The sequence below is a fragment of the Protopterus annectens genome, chromosome 1.part0 (assembly GCF_019279795.1).
Source record: "Protopterus annectens isolate FY-2018-M chromosome 1.part0, PAN1.0, whole genome shotgun sequence".
NCBI lineage: Eukaryota > Metazoa > Chordata > Ceratodontiformes > Protopteridae > Protopterus > Protopterus annectens.
Genome location: NC_056725.1, coordinates 545,642,572 through 545,663,632, shown reverse-complemented (window position 1 = coordinate 545,663,632; position 21,061 = coordinate 545,642,572). Strand labels below are relative to the sequence as shown.

The 21,061-nt window shown below is 42.3% G+C and overlaps 1 protein-coding gene across 1 annotated transcript in view; it reads right to left on the bottom strand.

Annotated features, from left to right (window-relative positions):
- USP34 (ubiquitin specific peptidase 34) overlaps positions 1 to 21,061 on the bottom strand; it is a gene marked incomplete in the record, with an annotated part of 5,849,982 nt that overhangs the window by 336,704 nt on the left and 5,492,217 nt on the right.

Sequence of the window (21,061 nt, the reverse complement as noted above, 5' to 3'; positions counted from 1 at the left end):
GCAAGGTATGTTTACCCACTTTTTCTGCACTATGCATCAAATCCTGCAACTCCTTCAAGTCTGGTTGTTCAGGTTGTGACATTTTGCTTCTCAAATGTGATAACAGAAACTGTTGGTACTTTAACATATGGAACTGGCAGTTTAATGCCCTCATGGTTAAGGTGGCCGAGGTGTATACCTTTTTTCCCCACCTTTCTAAAGCTCTGGAATCTCTCTCTGAAAGTAATGGATTTTTAGCAGTGGAGGCCTTAATTCCCTTGGGGCCCTGTGAGAAAGTTTCTGGGTCAGCCGAATGGCTTTTGTATAAGAATTGGTGTGAGTCAGGAACCCGGTAGTACCTGTCAGGCTTGACTGGGGCTGGAGGTAAAGAGTCTGGGTTAAGGCAGGCCTCCGAATACACATCATCTAGTATGTCTAAGACAGGAGGTATAGCCAGAGGCCTGTGCTGAGGGAGCAAGAGAAAATCCCTAAGCCTTTTCTTGGAGTCTGAGTACTCTTGGCCTTCCCAGTGGAAGTGTTCCCTCAAGGTATGCAAGGTTTCCCCAAGAGAGTAATCCTCAGGGGTGGAGACAGAGGGAATGGACTCCTCTGCATCAGAATCTTCAAAAGGGGAGTAAGAATGTTCCTGTTCATCAGAGTGCTCTGAAATAATGGAGGCCTGGTCCGAGGAGGGGGATTCTTCCTCCACTTTGGGCCTTTTGTCCGGGGGTTGAGAACCCTGATAAGAGTAATTAAATCCTCAGCCATTTTAAGCATCTGTTTTTTAGGCATGGGGCCTGGAGAAGGGCCCTGTGTAGCTTGTCTCTTAGAATGCATGGCTGCTTTAGACTTAGTGAAAGCCTTGATGGAAAAAGAAGAGGAAGGCCTGAAGACACCTTGAGAGGAGGCAGACCTGTCTACATTCTGAGTTTCACCGCCTAGAGTGGCTTCAGTATCTGTAGTCGGGGTGTGGGCCGAGGAGCCTGCGACCTCGGGCACAGGAGACACCGCCAATGAAGTGTCGTCGGTAGGCAGGGGCTGCATAGGCGCCTCGCTGAGAACCGGACCACCTGTAGTCGGCTATGGCGTGGTGTCGGTAGAGGCCGTGGACCTCGTGTGTCGGTCCTTATCTTTGAGTCTTTTAGTCAAAACTGGAGTCGGAGTATCCGACGACATAATGTAGTTACATTTTTTGCCAAAATAGTGCTGGGCGAACTCCGCCCGATGCTTAATGGTGCGTTTGTTGAATGTAGCACAAAAACGACAGACCGAGACGTCGTGGTCTGGGCCTAAGCAAGGAATGCAGAGGGAATGAAAATCCTTATGCGGTATTTGCTTCCCACATGAAATACAATTATTAACTTTGTCTGACATCGGTCTGAGGCAAGAAAAGTTTCCCCAACGGGGTACTTAGCTTTCAAGAAGACTTCGGTTGCAAAATTTTCGTAATTTCAGGAGCTGGCCGACCGGCACTTGCGAACTGCTTCTGCTTCGGGCACCGCGCAGCAAGAAAGACTGAAGAAAATGGCGTCGGCTGGTTCTTTTATACCCCTGTCGTACTGACGTCAGGGAAGAAGCGACGACAACTGACGCCGGACCTAGACTTTGGAATTCGGCCGACCAAGGACCCGCCAGACGGCAGGAGAACCCATCTGTTATGACTGCAGCTGTATGCACGATGAACATCATTGACATCTGTGCAGTAACTGAAACCTGGTTCAAGGCTCCAGAGAGCACCCAAGCACTACCGGGCTAGAACTCATACCACACATTTCGGCCACAGAACATGGACCGAAACACAAAAGGAGGGGGTGTATCCATATTCATCAAGGATACCTACACCTCCAGATTAGTGGCACAGCATGATACCTCTGAGATCATCCATGTGCAACTAACATCGGGCAAATATGCAATGCAAATTGCGGAAAGCTACAGATCACCCTCCATGACCCAAGACCACCACTCCACCTTTCTGGAGACACTGGAAAACATGAAGGTCCTACAAAACACCCTAATATTGGGCGATTTCAATTACCCTACCATTCACTAGAAAAACTACTCAAGTACAAATTCCCAGGCCCAGCACTTCCTGGAATTCATCAACTCAAATGCCCTGGATCAGCTGGTAAACTCTCCTACCACAGGTGAAAACATATTGGACCTGGTCATCACCAACATGGGCGACAGGTGTTCCACACCGGAGGTCAACCCGTCACTGGTTAGATCAGACCATAAACTAATCACTCTGGATGTCCACACCCCACCACCACCCCCAACTAAGGAAACCACAGTAAAAAACTTTTCTAAAGCAAACTTCACCTTACTTAAGACAGAGGTGGTAAGTTTCACAGCCCCCACGCTAAAGGATAACGCTGCCCAAGATGCAGAAACTTTACAAATGCACTCTATGAGCACCTACAAGGATGCATGGGTCGTGCCATCCCTAGCAAAACCAAGACTCACTCCTCTAAGAGAAGGAAACCAGTTTGGTGGACCCCTGCAATAAACAGGCTATCCAATAGGAGGAGGAAACTAGTTCAGAAAAAAAAGCAAATCCCAAGAAGGAAAGACATCCCTGATCAGTATCAGTAAGAAACTGTGGTCCCTCATGAAATCATCCAAGGCTAACTTAGAAAGAAAAATAGCCAAGGATTCAAAAGATAACCACAAAGCCTTCTTTAGCTATGTTAAGAATCTAAGTGGCAACTCGCAGATATGCACTGAACTAGTGCAAAATAGCACAAAATATACTGAACCTACTGATATTGCCAACATCCTGGCAGATAGATTCAGTGCAAACTTCACCCCCCCCCCTCACCTCCAAAAGGGCCCACAACAATACTGGAAAAGTGTAGTGTCCCAAAAAATCACAGACGCACAGGTGAAAACCGCCCTTTCAAAAGCCAAAAACACAGCATCAATGGGACCAGATGGTGTCCCAGGCTGTGTCTTGCATGAACTACAGAACGAACTAACCCCCCACCTAAACACGCTGTTCAACCTCAGCCTCTCCACAGGCTACGTGCCCACAGAATGGCGCACAGCAACGGTTATTCCTCTCCACAAAGGAGGGGCCACAACTGACCCTGGTAACTATCGCCCCATAAGCCTGATTAGCCAGGTCTGCAAGGCTATGGAATGCATCATCAAGGAACTCATTAACAAAGACATTGCAAACCTCCAAACACGTGACCCGACCCAATTCAGCTTTGTTAAGGGCAGATCATGCCTACTAAACCTGGTTGACTTCTTCGAAACAGTCACCAAGGCCATAGACGAGGGAAAAATGATTCACACAGCCTACCTTGACCTCACCAAAGCTTTCGACACCTTTCTCCACTCGGGTATTTCAGAAAAACTCACCAGCCTGAACATAAACCCCTACGTCACGAGATGGGTTGCCAACTGGCTTACAGACAGAACTCACACGGTAAGAATAGCGGGCTCCAGGTCCACCTCTAAACCAGTCACAAGTGGTGTCCCGCAAGGCTCGGTCCTGGGACCCCTACTGTTCGGCATATACTTCTCAGAAGTACAGGCAAACACAGGAGGACTATGGCTAACCAAGTTCGCCGATGACTGCAAACTGGGAGTCATAAATGACTCTCCGGCTGACACGAACATCCTTCAAAAGGGCCTTACTGAGACGGACACCTGGTGTCAAAGTCATGGCCTCAAGCTAAATGCCAAAAAATGCATAATCATCCCGTTTGGGAAAAACAAAACACCCACGAATTACCACATAGGTGGCAGCCCCTTAATACAGAAGAGGTAATAAGAGATCTGGGGACCCAGGTAAATAGTAATCTCTCCTTTGACAATCATATTGCCAAAGTAGTTAGGAAATCCTTCTATGGGGCCCATCTAATTACTAAAGGGTTCGCATCTAGAAATAAAGAAGTCATAGTGCCCCTCTACTCGTCACTCATTAGACCCATCATAGAGTACAATGCTCCATTTGGGCTGTACCTCACAAGACACTTCCAACAGCTGGAAAGACTACAAAAGTACCTCACCAAGAGGATTACTGGTCTCAAACATATGTCCTATGCAGCCCGACTGAAAAAACTCCGGCTGTACTCAGTGGCATATCGCTTACTCAGAGGTGATCTCTGCCAGACTTACAAAGCCATGTCCAACTCAGAATTGATGGACATGCTCCACCTAAAGAAATCCAAGTCACTGCAAGCCATGCGCTCTAGTGAGCTAAACCTCACCACAACAATAAATAGAACATGCTGGAGGGATAGATTCCTGTCACAGAGACTCCCCATGCTTTGGAATAAAATTCCAAATGACATCAGGCAGAGCCCCTCACTAACACTCAACAAAAGAAACATTTGACGAGTGGATGGGTAACAGAAAATATACCCTTGGGATCACTTCATTGGCTCTGCTTGACACAGGATCAGTTAATTAATCAATGGGGAGGTGAAAGCCGACACATTCTGGCTAGGCTTATAAATGCCCTCGGGCAGATAGCCTAGTACCTACCTATGAATAAAATTAGGTCCCAAGGAGGAGGAATAGGCTTTCTTGGAGGCCAAAGATGAAGGATGCCTTTCAAAAAATTGTATGACTTCAAAACTAATGTTAAAGGTGGATTCAGAGGCAGACAAGCGGAAACAGATGAAAAATTAAATTTAGTAAACAGCAAAGAAAAAGGAATTCCGACTGTCACATAAAACAATTTAATGTGCAAAGCTTTCAAGTAAAATACTCTTTCTCAATGCAACAGTGAACAGCTTTGCAGACCAAATTCAAACATACTGTTCAGACTGACGGCAAACATGTTCTGAGGATAAGGCGCTTGTACACAACATATGTACCTTACATCTTGCACATAGGACATACTGCATCCAGAAGATGTGAAGGCTTTGGTATGCTGCTTGGAAGTTCAGCTATTGTCGACAGGACATCACAAGAGCAAAGAATACTTCAACAGTTATAAGGAAGGACATCTCAGTTGGACTAAAATGTTTTCCAGTGTGCATGTTTTACATTAGTTATACCAAATCATCTTCATTCAACAAATTTCCCACAGTCAGTATTTCTAGTGCATTAATTTGTGAATGTTGTTATCTAACCTCTTTTCAGTCAACATAGTCATCTCATTAATTCTGCATCCATTAACAAAAATAATTTCATACAATACTATCAGCTGGTTTCCATCTCATAGTACACAAATTTCCTTTTTCATTCATCATTTGTTTACATTTTTCCTCACTCTTCCACAGCATTTCAGTAACTTTATAAAAATAAAAAGCAAAATAAAGACAGCCTGCAGTTTGATAAAACCAAGCGACAGAGCACAAACCAAATAGAAAACGAAGGCAGCTGCTGTGGAACAAAAAACGACTCCAAAGATACTGTAGTAACACTTTATGAACAAAACTGCTAAAAACCAACACTTGATACACTTGAAACACTTCAAAAAGACAAGAATAAGCGCTTTCGTCAGGTAAATTACTTCATCAGAATGAAACAATGCTGACAACTCAAGTTTAAATAGTAATCCTGGCCAATCATATGAAAGACTAACGTCACTTCCTCCTTGTTTCTAAAAAGATATATATATATATATATATATATATATATATATATCTGTGTGTAAATAAATACAACTGAAAATTCAGATATAATGACTATTGATATTATACAGAATACAATCGTATAATGTTATAGACAGCTTAACTGGAAAACACTACATATTCTTAGTACAAATTGTAGTATGATGTAGTAATCCTACACCATATTATAACATAAACATAGATTTCAGTCTCAATACAGAGGACATGGAAATTCTATCATTCAGTCCTGGGGGGTGATATACATCTAATTTAATTTGCCATTTTAATTCAATAAACTCCAGGAAATCATCCACTGGTTCCCCCCGTGGTCCCAAATCAGCCTGTTCTAATATAAAAAAGAATGATTAGGCTTACTACAAATGTGTTTATACAATGCATTTTTTTTCATTATTCTGCTTGTTATCATATAGGTGCTGTTAAATTCTTGACCCAAGTGCATTTTTGGTTTTTCCCACATAGTAACTTTCACAAAGTTTACATAATGCTAAGTAGACCACCCCTTTACTGTAGCAATACATTTTCTTCATAGCGGTAATATAACCAAAATTATTTAATTTAATTCTTGTAGTATCCATAATGTATGGACATTGAGAGGTACTCAGGTCTGTATCCACACTTGCTTTAACAGTGACTGAGATTTCTAAAAAAGTGGACAAACTTATGAGTGACTCTGTTTTTTAACCAAAGAAATACAAATAATATGCAATTATCCACTTCTTTTTTAATAACTCCTGGCCAAAGAACCGGTTGCCATAGCGACACTGGTGAGGGCTGTTCCAGCACTAACTATTCAAATGGACCTGCTCTACAGACCGTTAATTCATTACACTATGACGAGAATTCGAACGTCTCAGTGGAACAATGGCTTAAAACTGAGTTTGGATTTAACCAAACTGAAAGTGCGAATGTTGGCAACCAGGGAACATTATACCAGCAACTGTTCAATTTTAAAGGTTTATTATCTAAATACAAAAAACTTCAATTAGAAAATGAGTATTTGTCGGAATGTAAAAAACGAGAACAAGTCCCAAAGGGACTACATTTATGGAAGTATCCTACCGGCTTGGAGAAAGACTCGCATCTACATAAAGAACTATTGCAGTTCTTCAACAGGCAAGGTTGTGAACTATTACAAATTTTAATTGTGGATAATAATAGGAAAATGTCCCTATTGCTAAGGGATATTAATCAGTTGGACTCTAGTATAAAAAAACGATTTACTATTTGATGTTAAAGGAATGATTTTAATGCTGTGTTTAACAATGTTAATATTGAACTTGTGGAAATGAAAAATAGGAGAGAGAGAAAGTTGTTAAAAGACAAATTAGATTATGAGGAAGGTAAAGCTTACCCTGAGCCACCGAGGGGGCAACAAAGTTATACAAGGGATGGTACTGACACACAAATGGAAGGGCATGACACTGAAGTCTATGATCAAGTGAACGCTGATACTGAATCCCCTTTAGAACAACCTATTCTACGGAGATCGGAGAGGTTGATGAATCAGAGACAGGGGAGGCAGGATTATCACAAGTATGGGTACAACGTTCGGGGTGCCCCATGGAGGGGGAGATGGGGTGCATACCGGAGATGAATAACACTACCAATACTATTAAATATAGTATTGTTCTCAATGAAATAGGTGACTTCAGTATCTACAATTATAGTCAGGCCAAAGTTAACACCGAGTGGGCTGACTTACTATCTAAGGGGATGAATTCTGTATCAGTTAGGAAGGGAAGTTGATTCTATCTTACAGTTAAAGCTTTTTACTAGGAAAATTAATCTAGCTTTAGTTTTTCAAAATTCTAACATGATGACAGATCTATCAAACCTTCGGAGACCTAGTACATTCCTTCCTCCAACCCACCCTTTAGTACAACTTTTTGAAGACTTATGTGAAGCCGATATTAGAAAACTATTAGATAGGAAGAATAATGTTACTGGCAAATATCTCAACAGTAGAGAGGCAATGCTTCTTAAAGAAATATTTCAGCACTGTGATATCAGGATAATGAAGCCAGATAAGGGTAGGGGTTTAGTTATGATGGATTTGGATGATTATAACAGTAAAATGTTTGATATGCTTTATAGTGAGGTCTATTTAGAGGTCTCACGTAATGAAATGAATCTAGCCTACCGGAACATTGGTTTGGAACTGGAACAATTGTCACTTAATGGGCAAATCACCTTAGAGACCTAAGAATATTTATTAACTGAGCATCCCAGAATTCCAACAATTTTTGGTGCACCAAAAATACATAAATCTATCCCCAATCCACCACTGCGACCAATCGTGGACACTAAGGCCTCAAAAACCTTTAGCATTGCTAAATTTATTGATAGTAAGGTCAAAAATGTCCTTGTACCTCAGTGATAAAAGACTCATGGGACTTTCTCACAAAAACTGAACAAGGTATGTTTGATAAACATCTTATTCTGGCCACTATTGAAGTGTGTGACCTATTTTCGGTGATACCACACCAACTAGGCCTGGGCTGGTTCTATGACTATGTGTGTGCGAGTCTTTTGGCTTTTTCCGGTTAGGGATCGCCACAGTGGAACTCCGGTCCGCTAAAGATTGGCAGTAGATTTTTACGTGCCCAGATGCCGGCCGTGATGCACAACCTTCAACGAAGGTACACCCATTCACGCATGTCTTCACACAGAAGACGCTCTAGCTGAGAATCGAACAGGACAACGTCTTACTGTGAGGCGACAACGCTACCGCAGCACCACCACCGCAGTCTATGACTATCTATGTGCTAATACTGCATTCAACCATGAGACCATATTAACAATTCAGACATGTATGGAAATAGTATTGGAAAATAATTTCCTTACTTTTGAGGGACATCTGTTCAAACAAAGACAAGGAGTTGCAATGGGTGCGTGCTGTGCTCCAGCTTTTGCAAATATAATCTTAGCACAATGGGAGGATTTGTCTGTTGTTAATTCAGAGTTCAGGACTTCATGGGTATTGTATGGGCGATACCTAGATGATATTGTCCTGTTCTGGAATGGTAGTGAAAACGACCTGAACAGGTTTTTCACTTATATTAACGGCACAACTAGCTTCCTGAGATTTACCATCAATAAGGAATTTGACTATGTTAACTATATGGATGTTACCATCAGGAAAGATTATATTTACAATTGTTTCACCTCCCAGTTATACAGGAAACCAACTTATTCAAATTCATTATTGCACTTTGCAAGTGCGCACCCATTGCACCAAAAGAAGGCCCTAGTAAAAGGTCAATATGTGAGATTGGCCAGAATGGTATCTGATCTGGACGAGTTTAAGAAGGAATGAGAAATAATGAAAACCATGTTCTTAAGGACAGGCTACCCTGAGACCGCTGTCACTGACATCTTTAACGAAATTAAAAATAAAAGGATCAATGGTCATTTTTCCTCTTTACTAGCCCAGGCCAATATCTGTAGCAAGAATAATAGTAGCAATAGACCTTTGGGTTTTGGACGTGCACTTACCCTCACATATACATCTAATTTTTCTGACATCAGGGATATTATTTTCAAATATTGGAAAATTTTTGATGTAGACTTGGATGTGCAGGGAAAAGTTGGCACCAAACCCATTGCTGTCTATAAGAAGTATACTTCATTCAAAGGGCTTTTTGAAAGGAACAAATCTAACTTAGGGCAAGGTGGCACTTTTAAATGTGGAAGATGCTCTCAATGTCCATACATTATGGATACTACAAGAATTAAATTAAATAATTTTGGTTATATTAACACTATGAAGAAAATGTATTGCTACAGTAAAGAGGTGGTCTACTTAGCATTATGTAAACTTTGTCAAAGTTACTATGTGGGAAAAAACAAAAATGCACTTAGGTCAAGAATTTATCAGCACCTATATGATATCAAGCAGAATAATGATAAAACTGCATTGTATAAACACATTAGTAGTAAGCCTAATCATTCTTTTAGATTTTTTACATTAGAATAGGCTGATTTGGGCCCACCGGGGGGGGGGGACCAGTGGATGATTTCCTGGAGTTTATTGAATTAAAATGGCAAATTAAATTAGATGTATATCACCCCCCAGGACTGACTGATAGAATTTCCATGTCCTCTGTATTGAGACTGAAATCTATGTTTATGTTATAATATGGTGTAGGATTACTACATCATACTACAATTTGTACTAAGAATATGTAGTGTTTTCCAGTTAAGCTGTCTACAACATTATACTATTGTATTCTGTATAATATCAACAGTCATTATATCTGAATTTTCAGTTGTATTTATTTACACACAGATATATATATATATATATATATATATATATCTTTTTAGAAACAAGGAGGAAGCGATGTTAGTCTTTCATATGATTGGCCAGGATTACTATTTAAACTTGAGTTGTCAGCATTGTTTCATTCTGATGAAGTCATTTACCTGACGAAAGCGCTTAATCTCGTCTTTTTGAAGTGTTTCAAGTGCATCAAGTGTTCATTTTTAGTAGTTTTGTTCATAAAGTGTTACTACATTATCTTTGGAGTCATTTTTTGTTCCACAGTCTGCAGTTTGAAAACAGGGACTACTATTAAACAGCGTGAAACAGATGTTCCGCCCCATTAAATTAAATATTAACTTTTATTTTTAAAGTGAAGTTTTGGCATACATTAACAAGTTTACAGTTATTTTCTATGCATTTAAGTCAAATAGTTATGCTTTGTCAAGTACTTACTGATTTCAGTGGTTTTAAGGAGTCATTCAAAATGCAACTCATATTTTAAAACTACTAGATCATTTCCCATATAAATATTAAGCCTTTTTAAATAATGTCTTCTTTTAATGTTCCCAGTGCACTGTTTTTATGAAGTATATCATTTTTATGTGCAAAAATGTTTCTCCTCCTTTGTTTTATCCATAATTTTCTTTAGGAAAAAAGGAAAACGTTTAGCAGTAAATTTCTCCCTTAAAGTGTCCATTGTTAGATTTTATGCATCTGTTGAAGGATTGCATGTATCCTCCAGCTGTTTTCTCTTTTCCTACTCATCTTGTGCCTGTTGAAGATCTGTGCAGATTTTTAACTCATGAGGATAGGACACTTGAGGTACAGCAGGACACAATAATCTGAAATGTAGATTTGTTTACTTGCAAAGTTTATGGAAGGAATTAAAAAAGAAGTTATGTACTCACCATAATATTCCATCTGTGTTATCAATTTTCATTCCTCCTCGACTGATGGATTCGGATCAGAGGCATTGGATCCAACTCGGCTGCTTGTAAAAGTCGTGGCAATCCAAAGCGCTCAAGCTTCTCCATTACCCATAATGCATCCTCCCCATTACCTCAGATCTTGTTTGCAAGCACTAACAAAGATGCAGTCTTATAATTTATACATATACTTGACCAATTTGGACGAAGAGAAAGGACAGAGAGTCTTAGAGAAGAAGGGGCAATGCCATTCCTGGAGTTGGTAAAGGCATAAAGATGCAACCCAATTGCTGTATCCTCTCGCTCTCCTAAAAGAAAAACCTAAAAGGTTGGTAGTTGGTGGGAGGGGGAGTCGAAGAAGAATGAAAATCGAGCCATTCCTCCAAAAACTTGTAATACTAAGCGGGCCGAGACTGTGGTACTGCAAAGTATTTTGTTGACTTGAAACCTTAAGGTTTGAACTCTGGTAAGAGGAAGAGAGGCTATTGTTGACCTTGTGTCTAGTAGAGCTCCTATGAATGCTAGAATTTGAATTGCTTCTAGATTTGACTTCTCGAAGTTTATGGTTATTCCTAATCTTGTGCAGGTCTGGATGATCTCTTCTTTTGCTATAATGAGCTGATGCCTGGTCACAACAGTAATGAGCCAGTCGTCTAAGTATGGAAACACACAAAATTCCTGCAGTCTCAAGTGAGCTGCTACCACTGCAATACATTTGGTGAACACCCTGGGGACTGTGTTGAGGTCAAAGGGCAGTGCTCTGAACTGATAATTACTGGCTCTCAGCCAGAAGCACAAGAATCTCCAGGATAACTTGTTTAGTTTAATATGATAGTACACATCCTGGAGATCTACTGAGCACATCCAGTCATCCTTTTCCAGAAACGGAAGAATGGACTGAACCGTGACCATCCAGAACTTTGTCTTTTGAACAAATCTGTTTAGATTGCTGAGATCCAGAATCGGTCTCCAGTCTCCTATTTTCTTTGGCACTAAAAAGAATCTTGTGTCTAGCAGCGTTTGTATTTGTACAGCTGCTTGATACCTTTGATTGAGTGGTAAAGTTTGGGATTTTCTTGTAGGTTGGAGGAGAAAGAGAAAATGGAATTATATATCCTCTACACCCATATATCTTTTGTTATCTCTAGCCAGGCTCTCTGGCACAGGGACAAATGACCCCCGACTACCTCCAGAGGGGGACAATTGGGCCTCCTCTCAGGAGCACTGAAAGGGTTTGCCAAAGAAAGAATCTCTGGACCATTGATTTTGCAGGCCTCCCCTGGCACATGGACAATGTCTACCATTTCAGTTGCCTCCTCTGCCTCTGGGGAAGACACTCAACATCTGTCTTGGAAAGATACTTGTGATTTCTTGAACAACATTTTTTACTTCCCCAAAGATTCCTACAAGAGGACCTTTGGGGGGGGTGCACGCCAATGGCATAAAATGTCTTTCCATCCTTCTCACATCTGGACAGTGTATCTTTTACTTTGGGGACAAAAACAGAGGCGCCGTGAAAAGGAGCATTGACAACTGTAGACTTAAAAGGCTCCGCAGAGTCATACAAGCATCCAGGCATGTCTCCTGATGGCTATGCCTGAACCCACTGCCCTTGAGGTTCCTTCTGCCACACTGGAAATCAAGCTCATGGAATAATTTGATGCTGACTGAAGGGTCGCTAGCTGTGAGGTGACTGAATCCTTCACCTCCTCAGACATGGCTCCTGCAAGGGTATTTGAGAGTTCCTTTATCAGATCCCTTTGCAACCTGGTGAAATGTGCCAGGTAGAGACCTCAAAGTGAAGGTCCATGAAGTGTAGACACTTCCCAAATCTGTCCATGGCCTGGGACTCCTTGTTGGGTGGGATGAACAAAGGAACTTTCGTTGGCTAGTTCCTTTCTGGTGGCCGGCGCTATGACCACAGCATCAACAGGGGGGCCCTTGAACCAGAAAGTACAGTTCTGTACCTACCATAAATGTAGATGTTAGAGTGTCTTCACTGCTGCAGTCATTACACTTGGGTTATCCTGCCATCAGGCAGTCCCGCAATCGGCCAGAATTCCAAAGTCTTGGTCCGGCGTCAGTTGCTGTCACCTCCTACTTGACGTCAGTGCGTCTGGGGTATATAAGAAGCAGCCGACGCCATTTTCTTCAGTTTTTCTTGCCCCAGATGTCAGGTGCCCCAAAGAGATAGGCAATACATATTGATTACAAAACATATAATAAGGTAAAAACAAAACCTTCAGTAACCAGCAAATACACCACATAGGTAGGATAGTGTAGAAAGTTATAGATAAGACCCAGCTAAGAAAGAGGGGATGGCGGGTGGGTAACTGGGACTGCAGCAGTGAAGACACTCAAACATCTACATTTATGGTAGGTACAAAACTGTACTATGTTCATCGTGTTTCACTGCTACAGTCATTACACTTGGGTTGAATCCCAAAGCTGAGTCAGGGTGGCTGGTTCTATAGAGGATTTGGTGTGGCTATTAGGCCCTGCAGCACTGCAGTGGCAAAGCCAGCTCTGGATCTAGAGTAAAGAGGCAAGTGATAATGCCTGGTAAAGTTGTGCACTGAACTCCAAGTTGCAGCTTCCAAAATGTCTTTGGTAGGTACTCCTCTAAGGTAGGCAGTAGAAGTGGCAGTTGCCCTGGTGGAATGTGGTCTAATGTTAGATGGTACAGGTTTCACATGCTGTGTGTAACAGAACCGGATACAGTGTCCTATCCACTTTGAAATGGTCTGCTTTGAAATAGCCTTTCCCTGTGATTTTGCAGCATATGATACAAACAACTGTTCAGTTTTTCTGAAAGCTTTTGTTTTGTCCAAGTAGAAGTGTAACTGCCTGTGTATGTCCAAGGAATGTATAAGTCTCTCCCCTTTATTCTGGGGATTTGGATAAAAAGTTGGCAGGTGAATAGTTTGGTTAAGAGCCACACTGGATACCACTTTAGGCATAAAAGAAGGGTTTGTTCTTAAAGAAACCCTGTCTTGGTGGAAAATTATGAAAGGCTCCACTGCCATTAGCACCTGTAGTTCTGAGACTCTTCGTGCTGAGGTTATTGCCAGAAGCAGAGCAGTTTTCCATGATATATATTTTAATTCTGCTGAATTGGCTGGCTCAAAAGGAGGTAAAGTGAGCTTTTCCAAGACAAAATTGAGTTCCCAAGTAGGTGTTGGTGCTCTGTGGGGCGGTCTTATGTTTTTAGCCCCTCTGAGGTACTACTTTAGCAATGGATGAGAGAAAATAGGAAGATCTGTGTTGTAATGAGCCGAGATGGCAGAGGCGTGGATCTTAATGGATGAGAAGGATAGTCCTTTGTCCAGCATCTCAAGTATTGTAGTATCTGAGGAATGTTAGGGTCAAGGCTTTGAGCCTGGTTCCAGGCACAGAATCTCTTCCACTTTTCTGAATAAGACTTCCTGGTGCTAGGACTCCTGGCCTCCAAAATGACATCCATTACAGCTTTAGAGAGAGGTGTTGTCTGTTTGGCTAATGAATCTGCCATGCAGCCAGGTTTAAGGTTTTGAGCTGACTGTGCAGGATCCGATTGTTTTGTTGAGTCAGTAGGTGTGGAATTTGAGGCAAAATCCAAGGTGGGCCTTGAGCTAAGTTCTTTAAGATTGGGTACCAATGCTGGCGTGGCCAGTCTGGAGCAATAAGAATCATCTGTGGTTTTTCTTGTCTGGCTTTTAGGACTACCTTTGAAAGGAGAGGCAGTGGTGGGAAGGCATAAACGTTTAGGCTTTTCCAGCTGAACGAAAGAGCATCCACTTTCCATGCTTGTGTGAGATAAGTCCTTGTGCATAATTTTTGTAGTTGGCAATTCAGTGGGGAGGCAAAAAGATCCATGTCCGGGCACCCCCATTTTTGCATTATCATGCTGAAGACTTGTGGATTTAATTTCCACTTGTGAGGATCCATGATGTTTCTGCTTAAGTCGTCTGCCAGAGTATTTTTCTTTCCTGGCAGGAATTGTGTTTGCAGATGAACTTGATAAGTTAGAGCTGTGTTCCACAAGGTCATGGCTTGTCTGCATAGGGGGTAAGAATGAGTGCCCCCTTGCTTGTTTATGTATCACATTACTGTGGTGTTGTCTGTCTTTAATAATAATTGTCCTGGGTGCAGAAGGTCCTTGAAAGCTGTTAGGGCATTTTGTACAGCCAACATCTCTTTTTGACTGATGTGAAGATGCATTTGGTCTGTGGTCCATTTGCCCTGCTGCCCTGAATACATTTTCCTGCCATGTGTGCTCCCCAGGTGTAATCCGAAGCATCTGTTGTTAAAGTCTGCCTGGCTGTGGGAAGAGTGAAAGGCTGACCCTTGTTGAGGTGACATGCCTGTGCCCACCATCGAAACTCCTGTTGTAGGCAGGGAATTAGTGGTATTACTGCTTCCAAGCTGTGAGAGTGTTGAGTCCAAACACTTTTTAGGTACCATTGTAATTTCCTCATATGCAGTCTGGCATATGGAACTAGTAGTATGCAGGATGCCATGAATCCCAAGGCCTGCAGAATTTTTCTTGCAGGGAGTTGGGACTTTGTTGCCATCAATTGAAAATACTGAGTCAGTTGTCCTTGTTTGTCTGGCATGAGATAAGCCATCTGGGCCGTTGTAGTTAAGCTGGCACCCAGGAATATTATCTCTTGTGAGGGCACTAGTTTTGACTTCTTTTCGTTTACTGTGTACCCTAGAGAAATTAACAACCTTTTTACAAACGCCAGATGCTTTAGAAGAATGTCCTTGCTCCCTGCTTGAATCAGGCAGTCGTCCAGGTATGGATATATTTGAATTCCTTTTTGTCTGCAAAATGCAATTACTGGTGCCAGGCACTTTGTGAAGACCCTGGGCGCAGTAGATAAGCCAAAGGGCAGTGCAGAGAATTGGTAGTGCAATGAACCAGCTATGAATCTGAGGTATCTTATGCAATTTTGTCTGATAGGGACATGCAGGTATGCCTCTTTGAGGTCCAAAGTAACCAGCCAAGCTTTCTTGCCCAACATGGGAAGGAGCTGCTGTAGTGTCAACATTTTGAATTTCGGAACATCCAGGTAAGTATTTAGAGTAGAAAGGTCTAGTATGGGTCTCCAGGCTTTGTCCTTTCTGGGGACCAGGAAGAGTCTTGAGTAAAATCCTTGTCCTTGTTCCTGCTGTGGCACTTTCTGAATAGCTCTCATGTCCATGAGGGCTGAAATTTGCTTTTGTGCCTCTGCCCATTGATTTTGTGGCAGGTCTGGCATTCCTTTTAGCCTTGGTAAAGTGTGAAAGTGGAACCTGTAAACTTGAGACACAATATTCAGCACCAATTTGTATTGGGTGATTGCTTGCCAGTTTTGTGAAAAAAGTGCTAGTTTCCCCCCTAAGGAAGCTGCCAAAAGAGAAGAGCTTGGCAATGGAAGGGGGTAGTCATTGGGACCGTTTCCTGTAAGGTTGTGACTTGTCCTCACCTCCTTTTGGGGTTGAAGCACCCCACTGTCGTGGTCTGTAAGAACCTTGTGGCTGAGATCTGCCTCTTGGGCGTCTGTATCTGCCTCTTTGTGGCCTGTCTGACACTGGAAAGGACCAATTTTTATAGGCCAATTCCTGCTAAATCGAGGTGGCTGTACCTGTAAGAAATCCTTCACTGTTTGCATAGATTTTGCCTTATCCTCCATTTTCTTTAATACCTCTTCTGCCTTTACACCAAATAAAATATCTTGCTGTAAAGGAGCATCCAATAATTTTGCCTTAATATGATCTGGTAAGCTTTGTTCTTTTAACCAAGCATGCCTTCGAATCACAGATCCTGTAACTGCTGCTCTACAAGAAGCCTCTAATGAATCAAAACCACATTGCAAAGTATGTTTTCCCACTTGTTCAGCTGCATGCAATAAATCCTGCATTTCCTTATAATCAGGTTGTTCTGCACTTGTACTCATTTTCTGTTTTAACTGAGACAGTAAATATTGTTGACATTTAAGCATGTGAAACTGGCAATTTAAAGCCCTCACTGCTAAAGTTGCAGAGGTGTAAACTTTCTTCCCCCATCTGTCTAATGCTCTAGAATCCCTGTCAGAGGGAACTGGATTTTTAGCTGTGGAAGCCTTTACCCCTTTGGGACCCTGGGAAATAGTTTCTGGGTCAGCAACAGGGTTTTTATAAAGAAATTTGTGAGAGTCAGGGACTCTGTAGTACCGGTCTGGCTTGACTGGAGCAGGTGGTAAATAATCAGGATTTAAACTGGATTCAGAGAACACATCATCTACAACATCCAAAACTGGCGGAATAGCAAGGGGCCTGTGCTGAGGCAATAAAAAAAGTCTCGGAGCCTTTTCTTGGATTCTGAGTAATCCTGGCCCTCCCACTGAAAATGTTCCCTCATGGTATGTAAAGTTTCCCCAAAAGAGTAATCCTCAGGAGAGGCTGAAGGAATTGATTCTTCAGCATCAGAGTCCTCATAGGGTGGTAAAGAGTATCCCTGGTCTGAAGAGGAATCAGAATATATAGAAACCTGGTCAGAGGAATCATAGTCTGTATCTTGCCTAGGCCTTTTATCAGGAGGGGGATGGGAACCCCTGATCAGAGTAATTAAGTCTTCGGCCATTCTGAGCATCTGTTTTTTTGGCATAGAGGCCTGTCCAGGTGAATGCTGTACTTGCTTCTTTGTCTTTAATGTAGTTTTATACTTGACTGCAGTTGCAATGGTAAGTTGTGAAGGTCTGAAAACACCCTCAGAAGCCGATGCCTGCTCAGCGGCTCTGGACCCATCTGAAGGGTTAGTCTCCGTAGGTCCAACACCTTGAGTATCCAGAGGCCTAGGCACCTCCACGTGGGAGTCGGTCGCGGCCTGTGGCTCTGAGGTAGCGGGTGTCAGGGGCTGCAAAAGTGCCTCACTGAGAACCGGCGGCTGGCCTAGAAGAGGCTTCATCGTCAGTTTTGGGCCTCGGATGCCTGTCCTTATCCTTATCTTTGCGTTTTTTGTGAATTCCAGTCGTCGGTTGTTCCGACGGCATGGTATAATTAAACCTTCAGCCAAAGTAATGGCAAGAAAAATCAAACCAACGTTTAATAGTGCGTTTGTTAAATCTAGCACAAAACCGACAACTAGTGACGTCGTGATCTGGGCCTAGGCATGGAATACTAAGAATGAAAATCCTTATGAGGTATTTGCTTCCCACAAGAAATACAATTATTAACTTTTACTGACATCGGTCTGAGGCAAGAAAAAGTTTCCCCAATGGGGTACTTAGCTTTATTGAAGACTTCGGTTCTGAAAATCGAATTTGATATCTCAGGAGTCGGCCGACCGGCACTTGCGAACTGCTTTTGCTTAGGGCACCGCGCGGCAAGAAAGACTGAAAAAAATGGCGTTGGCTGCTTCTTATCTACCCCTGACGCACTGACGTCAGGGAAGAGACGACAGCGACCGACACCAGACCAAGACTTTGGAACTCTGGCCGACTGTGGGACCGCCTGACGGCAGGATAACCCAAGTGTAATGACTGCAGCAGTGAAACACGATGAACATCGGTCTGTCCTCTGGAGGAGACATAATTTTGTCAGGTTTCTTTGGTATGGGCTTAATGGAGTCAGGCTCCTTTTACACCCACTGCGAGACAACATCTAGGAGCTTGTCGGCAAACGGAATTACCCAGGACATAGATGAGCTGGTACCAAAAGTCTCAAACAGCACAGATTCCTCTAACAAAGGATTGTTGGGCTTCCAGCCATCTCGGATTTCAAGGATGTCTCCGAATAATAAATCCGCAAGAGATGACCATGGGGATCCTTCACCCTCCTCAACATCCAATTCTTCTGTGACAGTTTCAGGGGAATCTAAATGCTTTTCTCTTACATGTCCTCTTCCAAGGGACCTCTTCAGTGGGATAATCTGAAGAGGTATCGGAAGAGGTAGAAATACCTAATTGGGTGTCCTGAGGTTTTGGTACCAGCTGCCATTGTAGGAGGGTAAGCAGAGACTCCTGATGCAGATCAGGGAATATGGAACCCAAGGGAATAGGACCAGTCTGTGTCATAGAAGTTGATTGGGCTCCCTTCTAAGTCCTTAAGGCCGACCTTCCTGTAAAGGGATAGGAACCTAGGTCTGAAAGGCAAGCTTTCTGATCCCTGGTCACACCCTGCTCCAAGGAAAAATGCCCAGAGGCAGAAGTCAGAGCTGAACTATCCCTTGCTGAAGCTCTGAGGTGCAGAGACGGCTCTGAAGACCTCAGAGTTGACTGAAACATCTCGGATCAGACAGGGTAGAAATGGCTCCAAGAGCTCTCCAGATACAATAGTGCGGAGGGGCTCAGAGTAAATTTCTGATCTAAGGATACAACGGTCTTCAGACCTGAAGAAGTCTTTCTTGGATGACACAGATCCAAGGGCTTCAAACCCACAGAGGGAGTCAGATGAGGAAGAGTCAAAGGTGGAGACTTGGGGACAAGGGCTTCCTGATCCGACGGGGTAGGAGCCGAAACAACTACTGGGGGGGCTCTGCACAGAGAGCATCTGCTTCACTACCCTCTCCACATCTCCTACTGTGAGACTCCTAGAAGAGCAAGAGGACTGTCTGGAGGGAGAGACTAGTCTGTGTATAAAAGGAAAAGGCACCCTTGACAGAACGGTCTACAGACGGAGAGTAACTTGTCCTAGGCAGTGTGTCCAGAAAAGTGGGGGGATTGGAGGTCTTTGGAGCTGATAAATCTTGTGTTTTCAGAAATCTCGGAAATGAAGAAACCGTCTGATCTGAAGTGGCACTCTTCTTTTGTCCGATCCGAGGGGGTTGGATCAGACAACTTAACTTTCGTCTCTTCTTAGATGGATCCAAAGAAGGCCTTTAATAAACTTTTTCAGAGGTCTTCAATGAAACTGAACAGGAGGTCGGAGATGCTTTAGACAATTTTTTGATGATTCTCCAGATATAGCATCACCAAAGGAGGACGGTAGAAGTCTTTTTAAGGTTAACTTATTTTTGTGCTCTACCAAAACACGAGGGTTAAAGCCATGGTAGATCCCACAAATTTCCAATAAGTGAAGGGGGTCTAGGCAGTAGATGCAAAGAGTGTGGGCATCAGAAAAAGGAATTTTCTAGATGCATTTCCCACACTTTTTAAATGCTGCTGGAGTTTTTTTACTTCTCAGCCATGACAGGAAATTAACAACGACCAAAAAATTCTATAGAAGTTTAAGCACAACAAACAAAGGTAAGGAAAACCTTAAAATCAAATATAAAAAGTTTTTTTTTTTAAATGCAAGAAAAAAAGGAGAAAGGGTCTACCTCTAAATTCCAAACTCGAGAGTGAAATAACCATATCTTTCACCTACTGGCGGCAAACGAGATCTAAGGTAATGGGAAGAATGCATTATGGGTAACGGTGAAGCTCGAGAGTTTTGGATTACCGTGAACTTTTACAAGCGGACGACTCCGATCCAACACATCGGCTCCGAACCCATCAGTAGAGGACAGAATGAAAATTGACAACATCAGATCATTTCTTTTAGTTTGCATTTCTAATGAAAAGTCATTTTCCATGTCAACCCTAGCATTGCCACCCTTTAATATACTATTCTCCTCCTCCACAAAAATAGAAGGTTTTCTCATTTAGCTGATATATCCACAGTTCAAACAGTACAAGTCGCACCATCTCATTCTCATACTGAGAATATTCAATTTGAGTGCTCTCTTTACTTTAATTTCACTGACAAAGTCCTGTCCATGTGCTGAAGCATTTCCTCATGAAGACTTTACAATTCTTCTATCAGTTTGTTCAGATACAATTGTAAACCTCAACTTGTTGATGAAAGGTTATCCTCGAGTTCAGCCAGTGTCTGTGGGATTTGTTCACATGTTAAATGCTCTTCCACCATTTCTGCTTCATTTCCTTTTCCAATGTTCACAACATATGTACTATTTCCTCTGAATGCAATTGTTGAAACAACTATTTTTTCCAGCCTTCTGTTGTCTCCATATATATGTTCCAACAGGGACTCACTTATCTTGAAAATCTCAGAATGCGTTTACTTGGTGTTAATCTCTAGAGCGACTGAAGAGGTTTCCCATGCAACTGCCATTACCATCTGCTTTTTCCAGCTCTGCTCAAACACACTAGTTTCATTCTCCATCTGAGTATTCACAATTTCTTTCCTCTTTTACATCACTTTTTATTATTCTGACCATCACAGACTCTTCAGCCAGCACCTGCTGTTAACAATTTACAGCAGTATAGACTTTTACTGACAAACTGTTCACTGCCCACAGCCTTATTTTTAGCTGCTTACACTCCTGCTCCCACCCTGGAACCAATGTAATTTTATTA